Source organism: Musca domestica, unplaced genomic scaffold (assembly GCF_030504385.1).
Source record: "Musca domestica strain aabys unplaced genomic scaffold, Musca_domestica.polishedcontigs.V.1.1 43, whole genome shotgun sequence".
NCBI classification, from domain to species: Eukaryota; Metazoa; Arthropoda; class Insecta; order Diptera; family Muscidae; genus Musca; species Musca domestica.
This window is the reverse complement of record NW_026712332.1, coordinates 1,716,242-1,742,571: the sequence shown is the minus strand read 5'-3', so window position 1 is coordinate 1,742,571 and position 26,330 is coordinate 1,716,242. Positions and strand designations below refer to the sequence as shown.

At 37.2% G+C, this 26,330-nt stretch overlaps 1 protein-coding gene across 1 annotated transcript in view; it reads right to left on the bottom strand.

The window, feature by feature from the left end:
* Nucleotides 1-26,330, bottom strand: part of LOC131804362 (rho GTPase-activating protein Graf-like) — a 160,206-nt gene that overhangs the window by 104,647 nt on the left and 29,229 nt on the right. The window lies entirely within an intron of this gene.

Here is a 26,330-nt window from a genome sequence, read left to right as displayed (position 1 = left end):
TGTGAAGAGAACTGGATACTCATTTCGAATTTTATAATCGTTTTGGTTATTCAAAACTTTAATCCTTTGTGGGGTAGGTACCAGGAGGAAAGATCCGATTTCTACCATCCTTATAACAGATCTAGTGTTGAGATGTGCCAAGTCTGAAAGGAATCGGATGTTACTTTCGCGTTTTATGAGCCTCATGGATATTCAAATTTTGGACCCCATTTTTGACTCGCTTAAGGAGTATTGTTATCTTAATTATTGACAAGACTCTAAACAGGGAGAGATTAAAAAACTGCTACCAACTTCATACTGCTGCCATTTCTAAGCCACTCGTCTGACAGATGTTAAAATTATTCCAGTGACAGTTTATTTTATTTTTTACGAGCGTACAAAAGCATTTGGTGAGAATTTTATAGAAAAAAGTTATTCGTGATGAAATTCAAGCGTGATAGTGTGATTCTTTTATATTTGGCTGGAAAACCACGAGTGGCTATCGTTTGAGCACTCCAGCATTTAAATGTGAATAAATCTTTTGTGTCTCGTACCATCGCTCGTTACCGTGATACTGGTAGCGTAGCCCGACGTCAAGGAAGTGGACGGAAGAAAACAGCAACATCAACCGGAATAGTTCGAAAAGTAAAGAAGCGGTTTGATAGGAACCCCGCTTCGCAGTGGCCGAAAAATGGCTCGTGAGCAGAACATATCACAATATTCCATTCGGCAAATATTGAAAAATGAGCTCGGGGTAAAGCCATTGAAATTCCAAAAAGTGCAAGAACTTACACCGCAACAGAAAGAAAATAGACTCAAAAGAGCTAAAGAGTTGCTTCGCTTGGCCGAAAGTGGTGAACTGCCGAATTTGGGTTTCTCCGATGAGAAAACATTCCTTGTCCAGCAGTTTGTAAACAAACAAAATGTTCGTGTTTACTTGCCAATGAGGTCAGCTGAAAATGTGCAGCTTCGGTTGGCCACAAGAACTCAAGCGCCGGCCATGGTGACGGTGTGGACCGCCATAACAGCTGATGGTTGCTCTCCGCTAGTATTAATCGACCGTGGCATCAGAATAATAAATGCCGATTATTATCGCGAAAATATTCTGGAGGGTGTATTAAAGTTTAGGGCACGCAAATATTTGTCCCGTAGACCTTGGACATTCCAACAGGCCTTAGTACCGTCGCACTCAGCACGCGCCACCCAATAAAGGTTTGCCTCTAAAAAATACCAAAGCAAGCGCTTCGCCGGGAGCGGGCCAAAATAGCGCAGAGCAAAATTCAGTCAGCGTGTGGCGGTATAATAATAAAATTAAAATTAATAAAATTAAAAAAAAACTTTAAATTATGGCGTTTGACTTTGATGCAGTTTTTTTATCTCACCCTGTATATCTAAAATGAAAGGACTCCAAGAAATCTGAAACCAAAATTTTCCAAAAGTGTGGAAGAGGGGTAAACTTTCTCTCTATTTTCGTTACTTTTCGATGGAAACTTTCAAAACGTCGATACACGTTCCTTCTAGTTTTAACTACAATTTCGTAATCTTCTGGATTTGTTCTGTAATTATTGCAAAACTTGAAATCTGTCCCACAGTGTAATTTATATGAGACGTATGGAAAAAATAGCTAGGTCTACTCAGATCCTTATGTAAAAGCCTGAAGCCGATTAATTTCATGTTCTGATAGGTTATGGCAGCAAAAAATCGTTTTGGGCCGATGCGTACTGAGAGCGCCACCCCATAGGGTTGTTAGGTAAAGTCCATTTTCATATAGTGCCCAACCTGTTACAAATCTCCACATCCGTGTGTACAGCATGTTTGAATACATTACAACATAGCTCCAGACAGCTTTAAACCTGTTAAGCCTATCGTTGCGAGTTTAAGGATATAAAAGCGGACATGCGTTGTTAACGTAGCCAACAGCCAACAAATTATTGCCTGTCTGCAGTGACATCTGTTGCATAAACTATTTCAAGTCGACACGCACAAAATTGTTGCCTAGCCTGATATGGGAATTGTAATTTCCACGCAAACACACACACACACTCAGATGTATTTGAAACTAAATGAAATATTAGTTTTTCCACATTGAACACGAATTGCCATTTGATGCAGACAGTGAGACAGACAAACAGGTAATGTCAGGAAAAAAAAAAAACAGGAAAAAAAAAGCGAAGACGCAAATCATGATTTACAATATTTTCCACACATTTTCGAGCATAAATTGTCTTCATTTTTGTTATGTTTGTTTTTTGTTTTTGTTGTGTACTTTACACTTTTCAATTGTTTTTGATGGCGAGTAGGAGAGAGAGAAAGAGAGAGAGAGAGGGGATGGAAAATTCACAGTGAGAGTTCAATAAACTGCAGTTTTTACCACACTGGCCAGCCAGCCAGCCTCATCGTGGCCATTGTCGCTGAATTTTTCAATTAACATGAGCGAACTAACCGTACCGAACCGAACATTGGCTTTTAATGAAATAACCGATAATAAAAAGTGGTAGTGGTGGTGTATTGACCATTCCCAACGTCATTTTAGTCAAACAACACAAATCTGGCCATCAACACATCATTTACGCAATTTACAACAACGTGTAACCTGTAAAATATTCAAAAGACAAAGAAGAAACAGAGAAAAAAAAAAACTACAATAAAAACAAAAACATTCAATCCATCCATCCACCTAATATTGAAGCAATTAAACGGCAAAGAAATTTAATGCAGACAAAACTTTTAATTGTCTTGAGGATGGGAATGGAATGGTGGCGAGCAATCAATGTCCAAGCCATTGGAGAACAGGTGGAGGGAGAGAGAGCAGACACTAAATTAAATTTATGAATTTTCTCAAAAATTTGATATTCAAACAGGAGTGTGCGGCGGGGTCGCATGACAAGTGACAAGTGTCGTTACAACTACCGCATTGACTGACTTCTTGTTGTTTGGCCAGTCCGTGGTAATTTTATATCTTTGCCTCCTCTGGGCTGGGACACTTGTTGCTGGTTGTTACTGGTTGGTGTGTCAATTTCTGGTTGCGAGACAAGGGTGCGGGGGATTTGTATTGAATATTTAATGTAAATGGTCAACAGTTCATTTAAAGACCCAATAAAATTTTATTTGCATTTAATCACGTTTTATGATGAAGAAAATGAAGAAGGCAATAAAATTGTATTTATTTATTACACCATAAATTATGAATATCTACGAAAACCAACGAAAATTAAAAGAAGTTTTTATTAAATATGACATTGAAAAGAAAAAATTGTTCAAGTATTGGCCGAAACGCGATGAACGCTATTCAAACCAAAAAACAGTTTTAATGTTTTTGGGCTCATTTGCCATTTGCAAAGAGGGGTCGTTGCGTTATCAGACCATTTTGAATGATTTTTTCTACACAAAAATGGAAGAGGAGAATATTGGCAACATTTGTTTTCTACAGAACGGCGCTACGTTCCACACAGCCGAAGCTTCACTCCATTTTCAAAGACTACATCCCGATTACGTTTACCCCCCAAAGGTAAACAATATCGACGATAACCTTGGCTGATATAGAGACTCTTGTCAACGCAAGAATAAGTAGAAAGAACTGAAACTGAAAGAAAGCGACATATAAAGATTGTTTGTATCACTCATGACTTATATAAAGCTGGTAAGCCAAGCGAAACTACACCAAAAGGCTTTCGACGGATTGGCCTACATTCTTTCTTCTTAAGACTCTCATAGACGTGGATATAAGAACTGAGCTAGACTACTCACTGGTAACCCACTCGCAGCCAGCCTATATAAAAGGAAAATCAGTTCTCTTCATGAGGTGGTCAGTTACATTTAAGAAAACATGGAGAAGAAGAGCTACGTACTGGCGAATTTTCTAGACATAGAGGAAACGCTCAACAATGTGGAACTTAAATCCTTGCATGATGGCTTAGCTAGCGTTAAAGGTTCCATGATACGCTAATAAGCTGGATTGATTTTATGGCTACCCGCTGAGTCTTTAATTTCAGCATTAGGGACGTATCCATTGGGAAATAAATAACCATAAGAACACCGCTCCTCGTGGTAAAAATATTCTAGAGGACTTCGGAAAAACAGGCACGAAAATTGTTGCTTATGTTGAGCTGTTAATCATGGGCAAATTCCAGTCCTCTGAATCAGATTTTAAGGAATGTGCACTTATAAAGCTATCGCGATGGGCAAGCAGTGACTAGCCTAGGTGTCAACCCAACAAAGAGAGAATTTTATCAGTGCTGGTTGGAGTGGCCTTATAGCTATCTTCTAAAACCAAAAATCTAGGCACCATTACTAAGCTGGGACAAAAACCTTGCTGAAAGTATAAATAAAAACTTTATTGCGCTCTACTCCAGCAAGAAATTAATTGCAAAGACGTGGGGACTCTCTCCCGCTGAAATACACTGGATGTATAAAGCAGTGGTATGGCTCATCCTGTCTTATGGAAGTCGTGCCCGGCGGCACGCATTAAAATTCAAGGTAAATAGCTTAAAACTCTCAAGCGTACACCTCAAGCACCCTTAAACGAAATGCAAAACACTGCTCCGGTTGTACTTAGTATACAGTACGAGGCTGGATGAAGGGTGATAAGGCTGTCAGACAAAATATGCTGCATACCACGCGATAGGGTAATAACAGCCTGCTGGACTTTTTAACTTCAACTCTCATGAACGGAACAGCGATTATATATTTCCAATCATGAGGTTTGACACCATAGAGATACTGATTTCAAGCGGGGATAAATGGAACGAAGCTAACCTACCTCCAATCGGTCTGCCGATATATGAAGACTAAGCACAGAGAGAAAAAAGCGCGGGAACCGGATTCTTCTGTGAGCAATTAGGACCTACTAACAAAAGTTGTTTGGAAACTACAGTGTTTCCAGGCAGAGATCTTTGGTATCGGCAGAATTGATTAAAACAGTGGAGAATGAAATAACTCAACTTGTGACTATTTATGTGAATAGTCGAGAGGCTCTTTTAGCTATTAAATCTTCTACAATCAATTCCGATGCAGTGCTGAGATGTAGAACGGCTCGGGGGAATCCTCGCTCCACTCCCCGGCTTTGCTGAATGCCTAGTCATTTTAAACCCAGAGGAAATGAGCAAGCCGATGAATTGGCAAGGATGGGCCGGACGACATCTTAAAACCTAATCTTTGTCATTTTACCGGAGCACTAGAAAGTCAAAGTGTGCTGGTAATCAAACTAAGGTAAAAGGTGTTAGAACAAACTAGGCCAGATATATCCTCGCGTAGAACTCGGTCTCTATTAAGTAAAAAAAATCAACGTTACGGATAAAAATGGTAATGTTAACAGGCCACTGCATCATCCGATCAAAAACGTCCAAGTGGGATAATTCTAACGTCGAATATTGCAGGCTGTGTGAGAATGAGGTAGAACATGAAACGATCGAGCACCTTTTATGCCACTGTCCTGCACTATCAAGGGAAAGAATACGAGCTATGGGAATATATTCGACTCATGATTTCAGTGTAAATTTAGGCAACTTCGCAAAAAGGCTGCATTGGCTCTTGTGTCGAAGTCAAAAATACGACTCCAATCGACGCCCTTCTCCATCTTTTTACTCTCTACCAAAATATGTACCTATCATTCTCCCCTTTCTTCATTTCTCCTTTCTTTTCTTTTCTTTTCTTTTCTTTTCTTTTCTTTTCTCATAAGATCAGCCTAAAAGCTCTGAGAAAAGTAGTTTTGCGAGGCGATATTTGATCAATTGGAAACCTGAAATGTCAACTTGCAGAGCAGTTTACCGGTTTACTAAATTCGGTTTTACGACCCAGTTTCACAATATTTGTATCTTTTGAGAGTCTATGAAAAAACCTATCATGGCAAAATAGTCGATTTTCCTTGATCTAGAGATATCAGCAGTCTATATATATCCCGAATACAGAGGCATGACTTCAGTTTGCGTACCTAATGTTGAACAATATCCAGAGAATGGAAAACTCAAGTCCGGGCCTTAGGACGGCATTTTTTGTAAAAGTTTGAGTAGTAATTTCGCATATATTTTGTCGACATTTCATATTTGACTCTTTTTCGACTATTCGAGATTTCATAAAAATCAACTAATGAACAGGTATTTTCGTAAGCTTTTAGATGGTAGATATGTTTAATAGATTTGGTTCTCAAACATTTGACTAAACTCCGTCCCCGAGAAAAAAAATGGGAGCAATGGAAGGGTTTCATGGATGTATAAATTTACAATTGTCGTTCGGCTGTAATGATAATGGAAAGACCAAAATATTTTATTAATTTATATATTTTTTAATGTTTTAAACATTTCACCGCTAGGATGATCCTTTAATGATTTTGAAAGTTTTACTATTTCAAACTTTGTCATTTCAGATTTCTTGGAGGTAAAACCATATTCTTGTCATGCAAAATTCTAACCTCTCGTTCAATACAAGTTTCTTGGACGCTACATAAAACCATTACCACTCTGCTCGAAGAACCAAATACAAATGGAATTCCCTGGAATTGTAACAAATTGGTTATGAACTTTATTATTTAATTCTTTTTATACCCTCCACCTTGTCATTTCGTTTGTAACATCCTTAAATATTCGTCGTAGACTCCATAAAGTATATATATTCATAAACAGAATAAAACTCTAAGTCGATTTAACGATGTCCGTCTGTCTGTCTGTCCGTCCGTCTGTCTGTTGAAATCACGATACAGCCCACATTATTTGACGTAGAGCGCCAACATTTAGCAGAGCAATTTGTATTGTGTCTAGGATGGTTGGTATTGAAAATGAGATATATCGGATCGTTCTGGTATAGTCCCCATATAACGGTTCCTCCCGATATTCGGTATTTTGATGCTTTATGCCACATTTTTTCACGGATTTGTCTGAAAATTGGTATTTGCAGGTCATAATGGGATCTAGCTCCGGTGGCGAAACATTGCATGTATGGGTCCATTATTTGGTATAGCCCCAATATAAAGGTACCTCCCGATATTCGGTATTTTAATTTTTTTTGAAACTTTTTTTCGCGGATTTGTCTAAAAATTGGTATTTGTGGGTCATAATGGGTCCTAGTTCGTGTGGCGAAACATTGTATGTATAGGTCAACGTTTTGATATATTCCCCATATAACGGTACCTCCCAATATTCGGAATTTTGATGATTTTTGACACTTTTTTTCAAGAACTTCTCTGAAAATTGGTAGTTGTAGATCATAATGGGTCCCAGTTCGTGTAGCGAGTCATTGTAATGATAGGTCCACGTTTTGGTATAGACCCCATATAACGGTACCTCCCGATATTCGGTAATTTGATGGTTTTTGCCACATTTTTTCGCGTATTTGTCTGAAAATTGGTATGTGTAGGACATAATGGGTTCTAGCTCCTTTGGCGAAACATTGTATGTGTAGGTCCACGATTTGGTATAGCCCCCATATAACGGTACCTCCCGATATTTGGCATTTTAATGGTTTTTACCACACTTCTTCTAATGTTTCCTTTACTCTAAGGTAGAGGGAATTAAAAGTTTGGCCCGGTCGAACTTAACGCTTTTTTACTTGTTTCTTTCTGCGAATATGATGTAGGGTGTCATCAACCTTTTAATTTAAAATTATTTATATTTTTTTATTTTATATTTTGTTTTTTGTCCATAACAATATTATGTAGAGGGACAGACAGACAGATAGACTGACAAGTGGGCACATGCATAGAACGTGATTAAAATACAAAAAAAAAATATAATTATTTTTATTTCGAAAGAAAAAAACGTCACATTTGCTTTGCTTTAATGCTTATGTAAACAATATACCAAAAACAAAAAAAAATAAAGAAAAACAAACAAGGGAATGAACGAAAATGAATTATTTAATAATTGATGGTCACTTGTGCGACAACAAAAAAGAAATGGGGAGGAGGAGGAGTAGAAGGTGGAAAAAACACCGATATGCAATAATGTGATCGTTATCAGCTATTGCTGGGCCATATCGTCGATAACATTGGGAGATTTTTTTTATGGACAACAAGTGGACTGATGAAATTACTTTTACCCATTGACGCTATCACGCACAACATCGCCGATAATAATGGGCATAGATGGAAAACAGAAGAAGACGACACCGCTCGCTGAGTTGAACGCTCAAACGGGGGGTTAATGACATAATTATGCGGAGCTAGACTTTTTTTGATGGTGGGGCTCACTTGCTTCGCCTCTCCTCCTTCTTTACCTCTTTTTAACTTTTACTCTTTATTGCTGCTACAGCAAATTGTGTAGCTAGCCGCTACAATGACCTGCTTGATTGGGGTATAGATCGCGGGCTTGCGTGGGGTATAGATCGCGCAAACATGGAAGAGCGGAGGGGGGAAATGCTAATGATAGATTTGTTTTGTGCGGCAAAGAAAGTGAAATTTCTTTTGTCGCTTTCTTTTGCATGCGCCACTCCAAACCAAGGGAATGAATGAATGAACGAACGAATGGTTCGGTTTAAAACGACACCAAACCCACAATGTATGCCATCATCATATGATTGACCATTAAAGGAAGACATTCAAAATGGAAATGGCTAATAACATCAGTCGGAGGAGGAAACTATGGTTGTGAAAAAATAAAAACAAACGACGACTGCTTGACTTTTTATTTCTTTTTGGCCAACTTTAATTTATTTTTGATTTCTTTGCTGTTGCATTTGGCCATTGAAGATGACATGAAACCTAAAAAAGCAAAAAAGCAAAAAAAAAAACACTTAATCGCCTTAATAGTCGTCGTTTTTACACAATTTCCATTTCATTTGACATTCACCATCAGTGAATGTATGTCTGCATATTAATGTAACCCCTGTTTTTTTGACGTGGATGGTGATAATGCGGAGGTTACGTATTTAGGGAACCTCCGAAAATTGCAATTTAATAAAAAGGGAATTTTGAATCTTAATCATGACTATGGGAGATGAGAAAAATCAAGGCAAAATATTATCAAAAAATGTATAAAGTAAAAACTTTGTACATTTGGTAATTGTTTCCAAATCCGCTTATCTACACCTTATTTAGCACTTTTTTAAAACTGTTGTTGCAAAGGAGATTCCGCATGGACTTTTTTGAATATGCAACATTGGATTCTGCATTCAATCTCATCGCTTCTCAATATTCCAAAATTTTGCAAATTAAATGGCAAACATAGCCAAAACGAAAAAAATACTTGAAGTCAGATTTGTCTGTACATGGGGGCTTTTCCAAAAAATGGGCTGATATGACCCATTTTCTGTGCCAATGATTCTGGATATATTACAGAGATCTCAATCAAATTTGAAAGCTCTAGCCTAAATGTTGAGATATATATTTCAAACTATAGGAGTCTATATAAAAGGCTGTAACAACGTTTGGCCTATGATCCCGAAACTCCTTGGGGGTTTGACCTACAAACCGAGTTCTATAAAGTCAACTTGGAATTTTCCACAACCCATACTGGCTGAACTTATAAGAAAATTTGCAGCGAATTTGAAAAAATTTGTACATTTTTTCAGAAATTATTAAGATTTAGTATTAAATTAGTAAATAATGCAAACACATAATTTTCTCTTTTAGTTAATAAATTTTAAACGTAATTTTCTTAAAAACTATTGTACCTATATATATAGTATATTCTGAGATTTGTAGTAGAATATTTTGTGTAGAATATTTTCTCTTTTGACAAATTCCGCCTAAAACAGAATTTTATGTTATTTTCAAGCGCCAACTCAAAAAAAGTCAAAGGAAAATTTTATCAAAAAAATTAGGGAATATTTTCGGATGTTTTTAAGGAACATCGATGCAAATATTTTTTTGATATATAGGGTGAGATGAAAAAACTGCAACCAACTTCAAACTGCTGTCATTTTTAAGCCAACCGCGTCGCAGCGGTCGAAAATGGCTCGTGAGCTGATCATATCGCAATATTCCATTCGGCTAATAATGAAAAATGAGCTCGTGGTAAAGCCATTGAAATTCCAAAAAGTACAAGAACTTACATGGACATAGAAAGAAAATAGGCTCAAAAGAGCTAAAGCGTTGCTTCGCTTAGCCGAAAGTGGTGAACTGCCGAATTCGGTTTTCTCCGATGAGAAAACATTCGTTGTCCATTAGTTTGTAAACAAACAAAATGATCGTGTTTACTTGTCAAAGAGGTCAGCTGAAAATGTGCACATTCGGTTGGCAACCAGAACTGAAGCGCCGGCCATGGTGATGGCGTGGGCCGCCATAACAGCCGATGCTCGCTCTCCGCTCGTATTAATTGACCGTGGCATCAGAATAAATTCCGAATATTATCGCGAAAATATTTTGGAGGGTGTATTAAAGCCTTGGGCACGCAAACATTTTGGCCGCAGACCTTGGGTATTCCAGCAGGACTCAGCACGCGCAACCCAAGAATGGCTTCAAATGAGGTTCCTCGCTTCATTTCCAGCGCACAATGACCACCAAAATCTCCGGATACCAATCCGTTGGTCTATTGTGTTTGGAATATTTTGGAAAGCAAGGTTGGCACTAAAGAATATCAAAGTGTCGATCACCTCAAGCAACCGCTTCGGCGGGAATGGGCCAAAATACCGCAGAGCAACACTCGGGCAGCATGTTTCATTGGCCGTTTGAAGGTCATAATTCGTGCCAAAGGTGACCATTTCGAACAAATCTGAACTTATTCTAAAGTTTGGTGCTATTTCCGGCATTTTTTGCTTTCATTCATTAAAATTAAAAAAAAAATGCAAAACTTTGGTGCAGTTTTTTATCTCACCCTGTATGTTGCATTACTTGATCAATGGTTACTTGAGGTTCATGGCCAAATTTCGTCACATAGAATATAATGTCATCAATTCATCGGACACTGGACTTGATTTGGTATGGAACCAATGCAACTAAATTACAATGCTACACTTTTGTTATAATCAAGGAAAAGCTTTTTATATTCCATTTCTATTTTATTCTGAAACCACACCTCACATTACTCAGTAATATTTGAGTCATATTTCCCATCGATGCGATAAGCAATGAATCGAAAATAAAACTTAGTTATATATATGGCGTTTAATCATCAAACCTTTGCAATTTTTATAGAAAATATAATATTAGCATTTTTTATTGAAACTGATAAAGATGGCGGATGATTTTTAATTATGAAAATTTCTATGGTGATGATTAAGCCGAGCATAATAAAAGGAGTGGTCCAATAAGTTCCATGTGCACAAAATAATTCACAATATTTTTGTTGGAACCTTTTTTGCCCGCCAATGGAAGTCAGTTTTCCTTAAAAGTAAAGTAAAAAAAATATTGAAATCAATTACTGTTTTATAAGTTTTGTTATCGCAGCGGACTATCTCCAGCGAATTCTTTGATATTTTATCTTAAGCCCTCTTGTCTTCAAAATAAATTCTATTTTTTTTAAAGTATTCATTTAATTGAAAAGGCTAAACTTCGACAAATGGTATTAATTAAAAATTAGTAGAAGTGTTTTGCTGCAATGCCATCAAAGAAATTATTTTGAAAAGAAATATTGAGAAAAAAATAATAGAAAACCGAAAATGCTGATAAGAATACAACACTTGTTTAATATTAATTGCATTGACGTCACCACACTCTGCCGGCCCTGTCATTGAAAAATAGCAAAGCAAAAAAAATGGGTATTAAATGCTCTGGAATTCAACGCTTCGAATATTTCAATGAGAAAAAAGTCATTCGCATTCGAATATGAAATTCAAAATATTTGTTTCGTTTGACATGGAATTAATGGCTTGAAAAATTACAATGGCCGCATATATTTCTTAATGTGGTCGCATATATATTGAGCGTGGTTTTTTTTTTTCTCATATCACAGAAAATAAGTACTTCTCAAAATGCCTCTCTGAAGTCGGAAAAGTAATGAGTAGGTTTGGGAATAGTATCTCAACTACTTTTGGAATTTTCTTATAATCCGATAGCCTCCCAATACGACCAACAAGTGGCATCAATGAAAAAAAAAACCCTTTGAAAATATGGCGCCCAACCACAAAAGTCTTTTAGTGCAAAATAAGCCACTCGTCCGACAGCTGTTAAAATTATTCCAGTGACAGTTTATTATACCGTTTACAAGCGTTCAAAAGCATTTGGTGAGAATTTTTCAGAATAAAAGTTATTCGTGATAGTGTGATTTCTCTATATTTGGCTGGGCAAGTGGCGATCTTTAGAGCATTCCAGCATTTAAATGTGAATAAATCTTTTGTGTCTCGTACCATCGCTCGTTACCGTGATACTGGTAGCGTAGCCCGACGTCAAGGAAGTAGGCGGAAGAAAACAGCAACATCAGCAGAAATGATTCGAAAAGTAAAGAAGCGAAAAATTTCTCGTTAGCTGAATATATCGCACTATTCCATTCGGCAAATATTGAAAAATGAGCTCGGGGTAAAGCCATTGAAAAATAGACTCAAAAGAGCTTAACTTGACCGAAAGTTCTGAACTGCCGAATTTGGTTTTCTCCGATGAGAAACATTCGTTGTCCAGCAGTTAAAAAAAAAAAAACAAACAAACACTTGCCAAAGAGGTCAGCTGAAAATGTGCATCTTTGGTTGGCCACCAGAACTCAAGCGCCGGCCATGGTGATTGGGCCGCCATAACAGCCGATGGTCGCTCTCCCCTCGTATTAATCGACTGTGGCATCAGAATAAATGCCGAATATTATCCCGAAAATATTCTGGAGGTTGTATTAAAGCCTTGGGCACGCAAATTTTTTGGCCGAAGACCTTGGACATACCAAAAGGACTCAGCACCATAGCACTCAGGACGCGCCTCCCGAGAATTGTTACAAAATGAGGTTCCTCGGATACCAATCCGTTCGACTCTTGTGTCTGGAGTATTTTGGAAAGCAAGTTTGGAACTAAAAAATACCGAAGTGTCAATCACCTCAAGCAAGCGCTTCGCCGGGAATGGGCCAAAATACCGCAAAGCAGCATTCGAGCAGCATGTGACGATATCATTGGCCGTTTGAAGGCCATAATTGGTACCAAAGGTGACCAATTCTAAAAATTTTATTATATTGCCGACATTTTTTGCTTTCATTCAATAAAATTAAAAAAAAAATGAAAATTTTTGGCGCTTGACTTTGTTGCATTTTTTTTATCTCACCCTGTACTCGACAGACATTCCGATGTTTTTTGGCTGTAATTAAGGCATTAGGGGCCAGGAGGAATACTTTCGCGCCACCTTATATTTCATAATGCAGGCAGCGGTTATGGAGCTCAGTTTTTTTGGAGTTTTGAGCTATTTATTTCATTCTCTCATTTTAACATGGACATATCACAGGAAATAAGTACTTCCCAAACTGCCTCCCAGAGTTCAAGAAAGTAATCAATAGTTTTGGAGAATAGCATATCTAAAATCGAATCTTCTCTTTTCTTTAATTTTCAATGTCAACTGCTTTTGGTAATCTCTTACAATATAATTCCCCCCAACACGGCCAACAAGTGGCATCAGTGACAAAAAAAAACACTTGAAAATTTGGCGCCCAACCACAAAAGTCTTTTAGTGCAAAATAAATATTTTTTGTTAAATCTAGCCGAACGGTGACTCAAAAACAAAGAAGAGTTTCAAATGAAATTAATAATTGAGGTGTCTTTCGGAGAAAAACCAGCATGTAATCGCCTTTGGACGGAACCCAATGTCCACAAAACAAGCAACATTACAGCAACACCATAACATATCAACCAAAGCCATGGGATGGTGGCTTTGTTTTGGTTCCAAGTTGTTGGCAGTGCCTTGTATTAATGGCCATAATAGTGAAGATGAACTTTGAATGGTATTTTTTTTTTGCCTCGTTTTGTTTTCAGATTTGCTTTGTTATTTTATGATTTTTATTATTCATTGATTGTTTTCTTTTTTTATTGTCTTTTTTGGAGTGATTGGTTTGAGTTTTGCTGTTTCTTTTTATTTTGAAAATGATTTTGAATTGCTTGAGATGGTCAGGTACAGATTGGCTCTTTTGTTGTTTGAGGTGAGTCATCATTTTAATAATTTTTTTAATCATTGGCCATTAGGAAAATTATATTGGTTTGGAAATGAATTATTAAAAACAATTTGCAAGAATATTTGATCTCATATAAAAACAAGTAAAAAAGCTGTAAGTTCGACCGGGCCGATCTTTGAATACCTTCCACCATTTGAAACGAATTTGACAACTTTCCAAAAAAAAAATAAATAAATAAATTTGTTATAAATTCTGTTTAGGGTTTATACGACGACGTGGACCTCCATAGGCAACTTTTATCATAAGCCATAACAATATTCAAATGAGAAACTTGAAAAAAAAAAAAACGGCGAATAATGTCGCTAAAATCATCAAAATCCCGAATATCGGGTGGTACCATTATATGGGAGCTATACGAAGACGTGGACCCGTTACGAACACCAAATACCAAATTTGAAACAATTCCAGTGAATAATGTCGCTATAATCACCAAAATACCGAATATAGGGAGGTACCGTTATATCGGAGCTATACGAAGACCTGGACCTGCATAGACAATTTTCAGTCATAGGCTGTAGTATCCATTTCGAACTTCAAATACCAAATTTGAAACAATTCCAATGAATAATGTCGCTAAAATCGTCAAAATACCGAATATAGGGAGGTACTATTATATAGGGACTGGCTATACGAAGACGTGGACCTGCACAGACAATTTTCTGGCATAGGCTGTAGTATCCATTGCGAACTTAAAATACCAAGTTTGAAACAATTCCAATGAATAATGTCGCTAAAACCGTCAAAATACCGAATATCGGGAGGTACTGTTATATGGGGGCTATACGAAGACGTGGACCTGCACAGATAATTCTCTGTCTTAGACTGTAGTATGCATTACGAACTTCAAATGCCAAATTTTAAACAATTCCGGTGAATAAGGTCGCTAAAATCATCAAAATACCGAATATCGGGAGTTACTGGTATATGGGGGCTATACGAAAACGTGGACCTGCATTGACAATTTTCTGTCATAGGCTGTAGTATCCATTACGAACTGCAAATACCAAATTTTAAACAATTCCGGTGAATAAGGTCGCTAAAATCATCAAAATACCGAATATCGGGAGTTACTGGTATATGGGGGCTATACGAAAACGTGGACCTGCATTGACAATTTTCTGTCATAGGATGTAGTATCCATTACGAACTTCAAATACCAATTTTGAAACAATTCCGGTGAATAAAGTCGCTAAAATCATCAAAATATCGAATATCGAGAGGTACTGTTATATGGGGACTATACGAAGACGTGGACCTGCAGAGGCAATTTTCTGTCATAGACTGTATCTTCCATTTCGAACATCAAATACCAAATTTTAAACAATTCCGGCGAATAATGTAGCTAAAATCATCAAAATTCCGATTATCGGGAGGTTCTGTTATATGGGAGCTATACGAAGACGTGCACCTGCACAGACAATTTTCTGTTTTAGGCTGTATTATCCATTACGAACTTCAAACACCAAATTTTAAACAATTCCGGTGAATACAGTCGCTAAAACCATAAAAATACCGAATTTTGAGAGGTTCTGTTATATGGGGGCCATACGAAGACGTGAACCTATATGGCCCATTTTCAATATCAAAAGTCCTGCAGACATAATATACATTTGAGTAAAGTTATTTCATCCTACTTCATTTCGTTCGGAAGCTAAAGTGATTTCCACAGATGGACATACGGTCGGAAACCGCTAAATCGACATAGAATGTTTTGCTGATCAAGAATATATATACTTTGTGGGGTCTAAAATGTATATTACGAGGTGTTACAAACGGAATGACAATCTTAATATACCCTTCACACTATGTATGGTGGAGGGTTCAAAAAAATTGGAACTTGAGTTTCAAAAGCAACTCTCTTGTCAAGAACATGGACAATTTTCCACCCAAAAATTAGAGAGAAATTCAATTTCAACAAATATTCCCACGAACTACTCTCACATATAAACTCTCTTTCATCTTCAACTTCGTATAAATCATAGCTCAAAATATATTCCCAATGCAATCAGCTTACTTTAATGTCAATGTCCGATTGTTGATTTTTAATCCAACGATGATGGGTCATAAGAGCCAATGAAGAAAGGTGTTAAACAAAATACCAATAACCAGCCAAAAACAACACCGTCTCTTCTCGGGTGTTTAAAAGAGAAAGACACCCGAAAAAGAAAGCACCGTCGATGAACAAAATAATAATAAAAAAAATAATCATAAAATACAAACATGACAGCTTAACCCGAACGAAACACCAACAGCCAATGAAAATTAGCTTGAAATACGAAAGATGATGGAGGAAAGAAGATACAACATGGGAAGTTGGACTGCTACTAGCCAGTTGGTCTGACTACCAATTCACAGTTAATGTCAAAGTCACCTCACAAAAAACTGCAAGTTGCAAGTTTTTTTCTTCTTTTAACGCCAGACAAAAAGTTTTGTCCAAAATTTGCTGACTGCTATTGCGGCAGACAAATAATTTGATTTACGTCCATTTCCTTTGGCTGGCCAGGAAAGTGTAGTAAATCCTAAATCAAATCGATTTTTTTTTCTTTATTTGGTATTTCTTCGGGGGGGAGACGGGATAAATAAGCAGCTCATGGTGGATTGGGTGAATAAAGGACATTTTGGCATTAGTAAATACTTCCGAAATAGCATCCAAATTCCTTATTTTAACATGGACATGTCATTAGAAGTAACTACTTACAAAAGTACCACCAAGAGCCAATACATAAGGACAATGTAGCGGGCATTTTTAGTCATTTTTTTCATTTTTTTACAACATTTGGTTTTAACAGGTCGGTGCTAGGTGCCTCACATCCGAAACTACCCTCGATGCTTTGGCGACAGATGTGCATATACCCTCAGTCATTGTCAAATTATTAAAATATAAAGGGTGAGATAACAAACTGCAACAAAGTCAAAAGCCATAATTTTTACATTTTTTTAATTTTATTGAATGAAAGAAAAAAATGTCGGAAATAGCATCAAATTTTAGAATAAGTTTAGATTTGTTCGAATTGGTCACCTTTGGCACGAATTATGAACTTCGAAAGTCCAGTGAAACCGTCACAAGCTGACGGAATGTTGCTCTGCGGTATTTTGGCCCATTCGCGGCGTAGCTCTTGCATGAGGTGATCGACACTTTGGTATTTTTAGTGCCAATCTTGCTTTCCAAAATACTCCAGACACAATAGTCCAACAGATTGGTATCCGGAGATTTTGGTGGCCATTTTATGAGCGCTGGAATTGAAGCGAGGAACCTCATTTCATAACCATTCTTGGGTGCTGCTGAGTCCTATTGCAATGGTGCTGAGTCCTGTTGGAATGTCCATGTTCTGCGGCCAAAATGTTTGCGTGCCCAAGGCTTTAATACACCCTCCAGAATATTTTCGCGATAATATTCCACATTTATTCTGATGCCACGGTCGATTAATACGAGCGGAGAGCGACAATCGGCTGTTATGGCGTCCCACACCATCACCATGGCCGGCCTTGGAGTTCTGCTGGCCAATCGAAGGTGCACATTTTCAGCTGACCTCTTTGGCAAGTAAACACGATCATTTTGTTTGTTTACAAACTGCTGGACAACCAACGTTTTCTCATCGGAGACGGAGAAAACCATATTCGGCAGTTCACCACTTTCGGCCAAGCGAAGCAACTACCACGCTTGAATTCCATCACGAATAACTTTTTTTCTGGAAAATTCTCACCTAAATGCTTTTGTACGCTTGTAAACAATATAATGAGCTGTCACTGGAATAATTTTAACAGCTATCGGATGAGTGGCTTAGAAATGACAGCAGTCTGAAGTTGGTTGCAGTTTTTTTCATCTCACCCTGTATTAAATATATTAGAATGTTTGAAATTTTAAGATAATCTGATGCTTATTTCGTATTTTATGAAAAATATTATTGTTCAAAATTTTGACACGTTGTGGGGGTGGTACCAGAAGAAGTAGACCGACTTGGTCCATCTTCATACCTAGTCTTGTGTTGTTAGAAATATTGGCATGTGCTGAGTTTTAAAGAAAACGGATGGTCATTTCGAATTACGAACTTCATGGCTTTTTAAAATTTTGATCTGTTGTGGGGAGGAGCCAGAAGAAGTGAACTGATATATGCCACTTACACAACAGATCCTGTGACAATAAAAATATTGAAATATATGAAATTTGAAGACAATTGGGCTCTTTTCTCTCATTTTATAAGGGTTATAATTTTTCCTAATTTTGAACCTTCGTGGGGGGGTGCTTGATGGAGTGAACCGATATTGTCCATCTGAATATTGCGATTTGCAAAGTTGGCTCAAAAACGCATGATCCCTTCTCTTTCTATGAAGTAAATTATTTTCAGAACATTGTTGGCTTGTTTGTTCCGGATACCATAGTATTTTGTTATTGCAAAATGGTCAGGCTTAATCCCTTTATTGTTGTTTTTATAAAAAAAATATTTTCTTTGAAAATGTAGGGTCTTTGTGAGGGAGGTACCAGAAGGAGTGGATTGGGTGACAAAATTGGATACTCTCTTCAAGAGTAATAGTGCACATCAGCCGGCCAGCCAGACGACAGACGGACGGGAGGACGGACATCCCTAGATCGACTCCAAATGACCTGAAACGGATTTGGTTCAAAGAAACGTAGGGCCTAAAACAGTTATTTCGATTATATATAGCCTCACAAATGATATATACCCTCAGTTGTATCCAAACGGGTGAGGGTATAGAAACAGACTCACATGGTCAAATCAACGAAGAATACGTTCTATTAAAAAACTGGAGTATTTATTCTACTGGTAAGTAGGAGAAGCCTTCCCGCATTTGACAGAGTTCAATTTTGCCAAAGTAACCGAATTACATATATATATATATATATATTCTTGATCAGCATAAAATTCTATGTCGATTTGGAGATGTCCGTCCGTCTATCCGTCTGTGGAAACCACTCTAGCTTCCAAACGAATTGAAGTAGATTGATAAAATTTTACTCAAATGTATATTATGTCTGCAGGACTTTTGGTATTAAGAATGGGCCATGTATCTCCACGTTTTGGTACCTTCCCGTAACGGTACCTTCCGACATTCGGTATTTTGATGATTTTAGCGACAATATTCATTAGAATTGTTTCAAATTTGGAATTTTAAGTTCGTAATGAATACTAAAGCCTAAGATAGACAATTGTATGTGCAGGTCCACGTCTTCTTATAGCCCCCATATAACGGTACCTCCCGATATTCAGTATTTTGACGATTATAGCTTCATTATTCACCGATTTTTTATGTTTCGCATTTGAATATTGTAATGGTTTTTGACAAATGTTGCCTATGCAGTTCCATGTTGTCGTATAGACCCTAATATAACAGCTATATTCGAATTTCGGCTCAGCCGAACTTACAGCTTTTTTACCTGTTTCATTATTATTTTCCCACATAACGTCTAGAACTCTTTAATATTACTTGTCCTACCCAAAAAGTCTGAAATGTCGAATCTCGAATTTTGAAATTATTTCTTTTTAAAACTAAATTTTGCTTCAATTTCAAACCAGTTCTGCATGGTTTTTGTTTACTTTAAATTTGCGATGCATACGTATTTCAAAAAAAAGAAAAAAACAACATTCAATTATCTTCAATTGACGTCGAAACGGCGGACAGTTACAGTTAGATTGCAAATATTTATATTTGATTTTTTTAATAGATTGTGTTTGGTCATGCCTTTAATTGATTTTCAATTGTTTTGCAAGATTATGGCGAGAGAGGAGATAGGGTGGCCAGTTTTGCGACATACCAACTGCAAAGGTGTCATAAACATACACAAACACACATCAATGTGGAAATATCAACAACGATGGCACTCTCATCAATATTGCAGAACAATTGATCGATAACACTCGATAACTGACAACGACGACGGCGACGACGACGATGATTCAATCGGTCATTGGATCACTGTTTCAATGATTGCCTTCAAGTCAAGTGAGCGCCATCATTGAGCGAAATGGGTGAAGAGTATTTTGATGTCATATTTGGGTCAGACAAGATATCAGTAGTATATATATGTACATAGTATATAAATGAAAATATGTGAATTGTTGGTTTATTTATCTCAGATTATATATAGCCCAGTAAAAATGTGTGACATCTCGTGACAGTTTGTCAAAGAAAGTACATGTAATATTGTTCAGCAAAAGTTGGGTCAGAATGTCATACATATAGAAGGCAGATAGATCGGTGCATTTCATGGTAGTCACTAATAGACTATAACTTCAGCAATATTTTAAAAAAAGTAATTTAATAATTATGTGATTATAACACTTACGTTCTATTAATTTTTGACAATTTTAATGAGCCACGAAGGCCAATTACAACCGAGAAAAATGTTTGTTTACCTGAAAATAAAGAAAGAGAACAATTTTAAAAATCATGAAATGCAAAAGTTAAATCTATAGTTTTTAGTCAAATTTGGAAAACACATTTGTCACTTTTAAACCTGGTATTATTACAACTATAGAAGAAGAAGTCGAATATGAAGATATCCGCCACTAAGTCGACGGCCACACTTTTCACCACATGGACTGCAGAGATGGGGCTATCCTTGTGCAGGTCGATGGTGCTATAATTCCGACCATCAACTACCCCAAGGTATTAGGGGTCACGTTCAATAGCCTCTTTAAGTCGTCCGCGCATACAACAGCTATCTTCGACAAGATTAGAAGTAGGGACAAGGTCCTCAAGTCTCTGGCAACCTCCGCCCAGGCACGTTAGGAAAGACCTTCATGTTTTGAGGGAGAGGTACAGAGATATAAGAGAGAGCCTCCAGATCAAAAGGCCTATCAAGCGGGACTGAATAGTATTCACTCTAATGCGGTCTCAGAAGCCATTGAAGGATATAGAGTGAATACTGTGCTAGGAGACCATCCCCCTCCCGTCACAGCTGAAGAACGAGAGCTGCCTCGACAAACCCAAGTAGTTTTTGCTCATTTACGATCCGGATGGTGCAGCCGCCTAAATTCCTACTGGGCCCGAATTAACAGCGACGTGCAGAACATGTGTCCAGCTTGTGACACAGGCCCACATGACACGCTGCACCTATTTCGCTGTCCAGCCAAGCCTACTCCCCTAACTCCAGTCTCTTTATGGACACAACCCACACAGGTTGCATCCTTTTTGACTTAGAGGCAGGACCTGATTGAATGGAGTCAGAAAAATGGAAACCGAACGAACACAGACGTATGAGCTGCTACAACAACAACAACTATAGATCATCTGTATTACCTGTAAGACCAAAATCATGACTATTACATACTTTCTGCATTACAAGTAAGCCAAAAATTATGACTTACTTCTACCAATCTTACAACACAACAAACCACTTCAGACTTATCTAAAATGTATCAGTGTTTTTTTCCGACAGACGCATACCCTCAGTCAATGTTCAATTATTTAAATATATTTTGACTTCTATTATGATTATTCAAATGTATGGGTAGGTTCCGACTATACTGGTTGGTATAGGAAATATTTTATAATTTTTAGAAATACCAGATATAGTCGACCGAAGTATTCCATTTTCATACTTCATCTAATAGAGATAAAAATATTGGTATGGGCAAACTTACAAGTAAATCGAACAGTTATATCCAATTTTATTCGAAATAATAAATTCGATATTTAACTCAGGTCTCTGGTTCAGAAAAATATTTAAATATAGCAAGTTGTAAAGAATCGCTGACTTTTTTTGGAAATTTTTGACAGATAAAAGTATTGAAAATTGTGACCCTTTGTGGGTGAGGTACCAGAAGGGATTCGCAGATATATATCATCTTCATGAGAGATCTTGCGTTTGCATGTTTGTTGTGAGAAATTTGAAGAGTGTTGGATGTTTAATTCGCGTTTTGTTTTTCAAAATCTTTAACCATATGCGGGGGATGTACCAGCAGAAATCGTCCGATCTCTATTATCTTTATAACAGATCTTGCGTTAGCGAAAACATTGAGATACACTAAGTCTGAATGGAATCGGATGTTAATTTCGCATTTAATGAGCTTCATGGATATTCAAAATTTTGACACTTTGTGGGGGAGGTATCAGAAGTAGTGAACAGATATATCCCATCTTCACAGCAAATCCTGTGTTAGCACAAAAAAAAGATGTGTGAAATTTGAAGAGACCCGGATGCTTATTTCAAAATTTATGCTCATTTTTATTATTCAAAACTTTGGCCCTTTTTGGGGTAGCTACCAAAAGGAACGGTTCGAACTCTACCATCTTCATAACAGATCTTGTACTGATAAAAATATTGAGATGTGCCAAGTCTGAAAGGAATTGGATGTTAATTTCGTGTTCTATAGCTTCATGGATATTCAAAATTCGGAGGAGGTACCACAAGGAGTGGACCGATATACTCCATCTTCAAACCAGACCTTGGGTTAATAAAAATATTGTGATGTGTGTATTTTGAAGACAATCGGACTTTTACACCATATTCTATAAGAGTTATAATTATTCAAAAATTGTGACCCTATGTGGGGAGGTACTTGATGGAGTGATATGTCCAGCATTTGGTATAGATTCCCTTATATTGCGGTATATCCTAATAATTCAGTATTTCGAAGGTTTCTGCACCAACTTCAACCGAAGTTGACATTAGTCCCTAATTGTGACAAATGCCGTTTGTCGGCATTTTAAGGTCTTAGCCATAATTTCCAACCACATTGGCTTATAAATGTCAATTGGCATTCTTCCTTGGCACCTGCACATATGTATATGCTTTATTATAGATTTAGGTCAATCTTAAGAAATCAGATGTCTGTTATGAAGAGATTTATTCTAAGCTTACAAAAATGGCCACCTCTTCAAAAATTATTTTCCCACAATCAAGAGAAGATACTTTCGAAACATCGTTATTGCCTTTTTTCCCATATTCAATCTTCTAACTTCCTAAGATATACATTTTCTTAAATAAATTTCAACTCTCGGCGGATTATCCAACTTCTTCGCCACTACTTCATTTAGATTGTGATTGAATGGCATAGCTCCAAATATCCACCGTGTGTGTGTTGCTGTTGTTTTTCAATCGGTCAATGGGTGTTGTTCCTAATTTCAACTGCTGCTACTTTTGCTTCTGTGCCGCAGCAACCAAAAAAATCAAAAACAATATCCCACAAAGAAAAGAACAACTCTCTGATGGTAGCTGATTGCTTTTTTAGGTAAATCTTCTATTTTGGCTTTCACGAGTTATGCGATTCCCCATTGCGATTCTAATGAATATTTTTTGTGTGTTCTCTTCAATTCGTTTTTTTTCTTTTTGGTCTTTCTTTTGATGCGTCGCACCCAAAATAGAACTCTTTCAAATTCAAGTTGAATGTTGCGGCAGCATTGAGGCTGATGTTCATTTCGCTAATGAGCCTTAATGTCGGGGTATTTTTGAGTGTTTAAATTTTGCCACTGCCTCCTTTTTATTTACTTTTTTTATTTATTGTTTTCTATTTATTTGGATTCCGCTCGATTTGGTTTATTTATGTTCTTGGTGAATTCATTGATCTTTGCAATAAAATCGAACCTGAATCGCAAGACTTTAATTGCCTATTTTTGGTCATTCTTTTCTATTTTTATATCGGATTTTATGTCGGATATAATGGATTTTATTTAATGAGATAGAAATTCTGAAAATAAATGGGAGAATTAATGAAGATTCTTCACTGTAGATCAAGGACAAGGAGGAGGGGTTTAAAGAAAAAAAAACAAATTGAAAATTGGAAATTGGAAAGAGAGCTCACAAAAGCCCGGAAGGAACATATGTCACTTTCAGCATCACTACTAAGGCCAACTACATACGATTTGTATTACCTGTTGGCATACGCTAATGATAACTGCATACCTACTTCATTTACGCCAAGCTTGAAAATAAGGAGTTATACCTATAAAACTCCCAACGCAAAAAAAAAATTACCATTATCTTATCATAATAATAATAAGTGAGTACGTGCGACTTAAATACTGAAGGTCGCGGGTTCGAATCTATGCGCCAGAAAAAATAACAAAAAACAAGCACAAATGATTCGCTAAAAAAACACTAATGTCCGGATCAACGGCTGAGGACATGGTGCGCCCAACGAACATTCCGAAGATTGGCAGTTGAAGCCCTTCCCCCCTTGGACAAAAAATATTAACCGTGGTGCAATTAAATCCAAATTCAACTCTGGGATTCTAAAAACGTAAAGACTACGGTTTGAACTTATTTATTTGCTATTGGTAAGTGCTTGCTTCCTAGTACATTTCCATGTTAAAATAAGCGATTAGAATGTCGTTTTGTAATTAGTTTTCGATGATAACATGTACTTGAGAAACCCATTACTTGGTAATGAGATTATTTGCAGAGTAATAGGGGCTGATTTCATGACTCTGCAAAACTATCAACCAAAAGTCGTTACTCATTACTTGGTAAGGTATTTTTCTCTATTATACCCTCAGCAATATGGTTAACGAGAGTATACAGGGTGAGATAAAAAACTGCAACAAAGTCAAACGCCATAATTTTTACGTTTTTTTTTTTTTTTTTAATTTATTAAATGAAAGCAAACAATTTCCGACATCATCAAATTTTAGAATAAGTTTAGATTTTTTCGAAATGGTCACCTTTGGCACGAATAATGGCCTACCAACGGCCAATGAAACCGTCACACGCTGCCCGAATGGTGTTCTGCGGTGTTTTGGCCCATTCCCGGCGAAGCGCTTGCTTGACGTGATCGACACTTTGGTGTTTTTTAGTGTCAACCTTGCTATCCAAAATACAAAAAGCACACAATAGTGCAACGGATTGGGTGGTGTGTGCTGAGTGCGATGTTGCTGAGTTCTGTTGGAATGCCCAAGATCTGCGGCCAAAACTTTTGAGTGCCCAAGGCTTTAATACACCCTCCAGAATAATTTCGCGATAATTTTTGGCATTTATTCTGATGCCACGGCCGACTAATACGAGCATATAGCGACCATCGGCTGTTATGGTGGCCCCCACCATAACCATGGCCGGTACTTGAGTTCTGGTGGCCAATCGAAGGTGCACATTTTCAGCTGACCTCTTTGGCAAGTAAAGAGGATCATTTTGTTTGTTTACAAACTGCTGGACAACGAATGTTTTCTCATCGTAGACAACCAAATTCGGCAGTTCACCACTTTCGGCCAAGCGAAGCAACTCTTTAGCTTTTTGAGTCTATTTTCTTTCTGTTGCGGTGTAAGCTCTTGCACTTTTTGGAATTTCAATGGCTTTACCTCGAGCTCATTTTTCAATATTTGCCGAATGGAATAATGCGATATGTTCAGCTCACGAGCCATTTTTCGGTCACTGCGACGCGGGTTTCGATCAAGTAGCTTCTTTACTTTTCAAACCATTTCTGCTGATATCGCTGTTTTCTTCCGTCCACTTCCTTGACGTTGGGCTACACTATCAGTATCGCGGTAACGAACGATGGTACGAGACACAAAAGATTTATTCACATTTAAATGCTGGAGTGCTCTAACGATAACCGTCACTTGTGGTTTTCCAGCCAAATATAAAGAAATCACACTATCACGTTATTCCATCAGGATTACCTTTTTTTCTGGAAAATTCTCACCAAAATACCTTTGTACGCTTGTAAACAATATAATGAGGTGTCACTGGAATAATTTTAAAAGCTGTAGGATGAGTATATTGGAAATAACAGCAGTCTGAAGTTGGTTTCAGTTTTTTCATCTCACCCTGTATATCATTGTATATGGCGAAAACGTGTCGTCTCATCGAAATAGCGGTGTCTTTGGACTAAATCCATTTCAGGACATTTGGAGTCGATCTAAGGTTGTCCATCCGACCGTCTGCCTGGCTGCTGCGCACGATAGCTATGAATAGGAGTATCCGATTCGGTCCAAACTTGATATATCGTAATATTACTATCAAACTTAGATCGAGTTCTGAGGTGGGCAATATCGGTCCCCTCCTTTTCGTAACTCCACCATCAATGGTCAAGATTTTCAAATAAAATATCTTGTTTCTTAAGCTCATAAAACGCGAAATTGTCGTCCGATTCCATTCAGACTTGACACATCTCAATATTTCTATCAACACAAGATGTGTTAAAAAGATTGTAGTGATCGGACCATTCTTTCAGATACCTCCACCATAAAGGGTCACAATTTTGAATAACTATGTCGATTATAAAATCCGAAGTAAGCATACGGTTCTCTTTTATTGCACACATCCCATTATTTCTACAAACACAAGATCTTCTTGTGGTACCTCCCCCAGAAAGGGACATATGAATATCCATGAAGCATATAAAGAAGCACATAATAAAATTATTATTATTACTTACTTTTTTTATTAACTTCTTA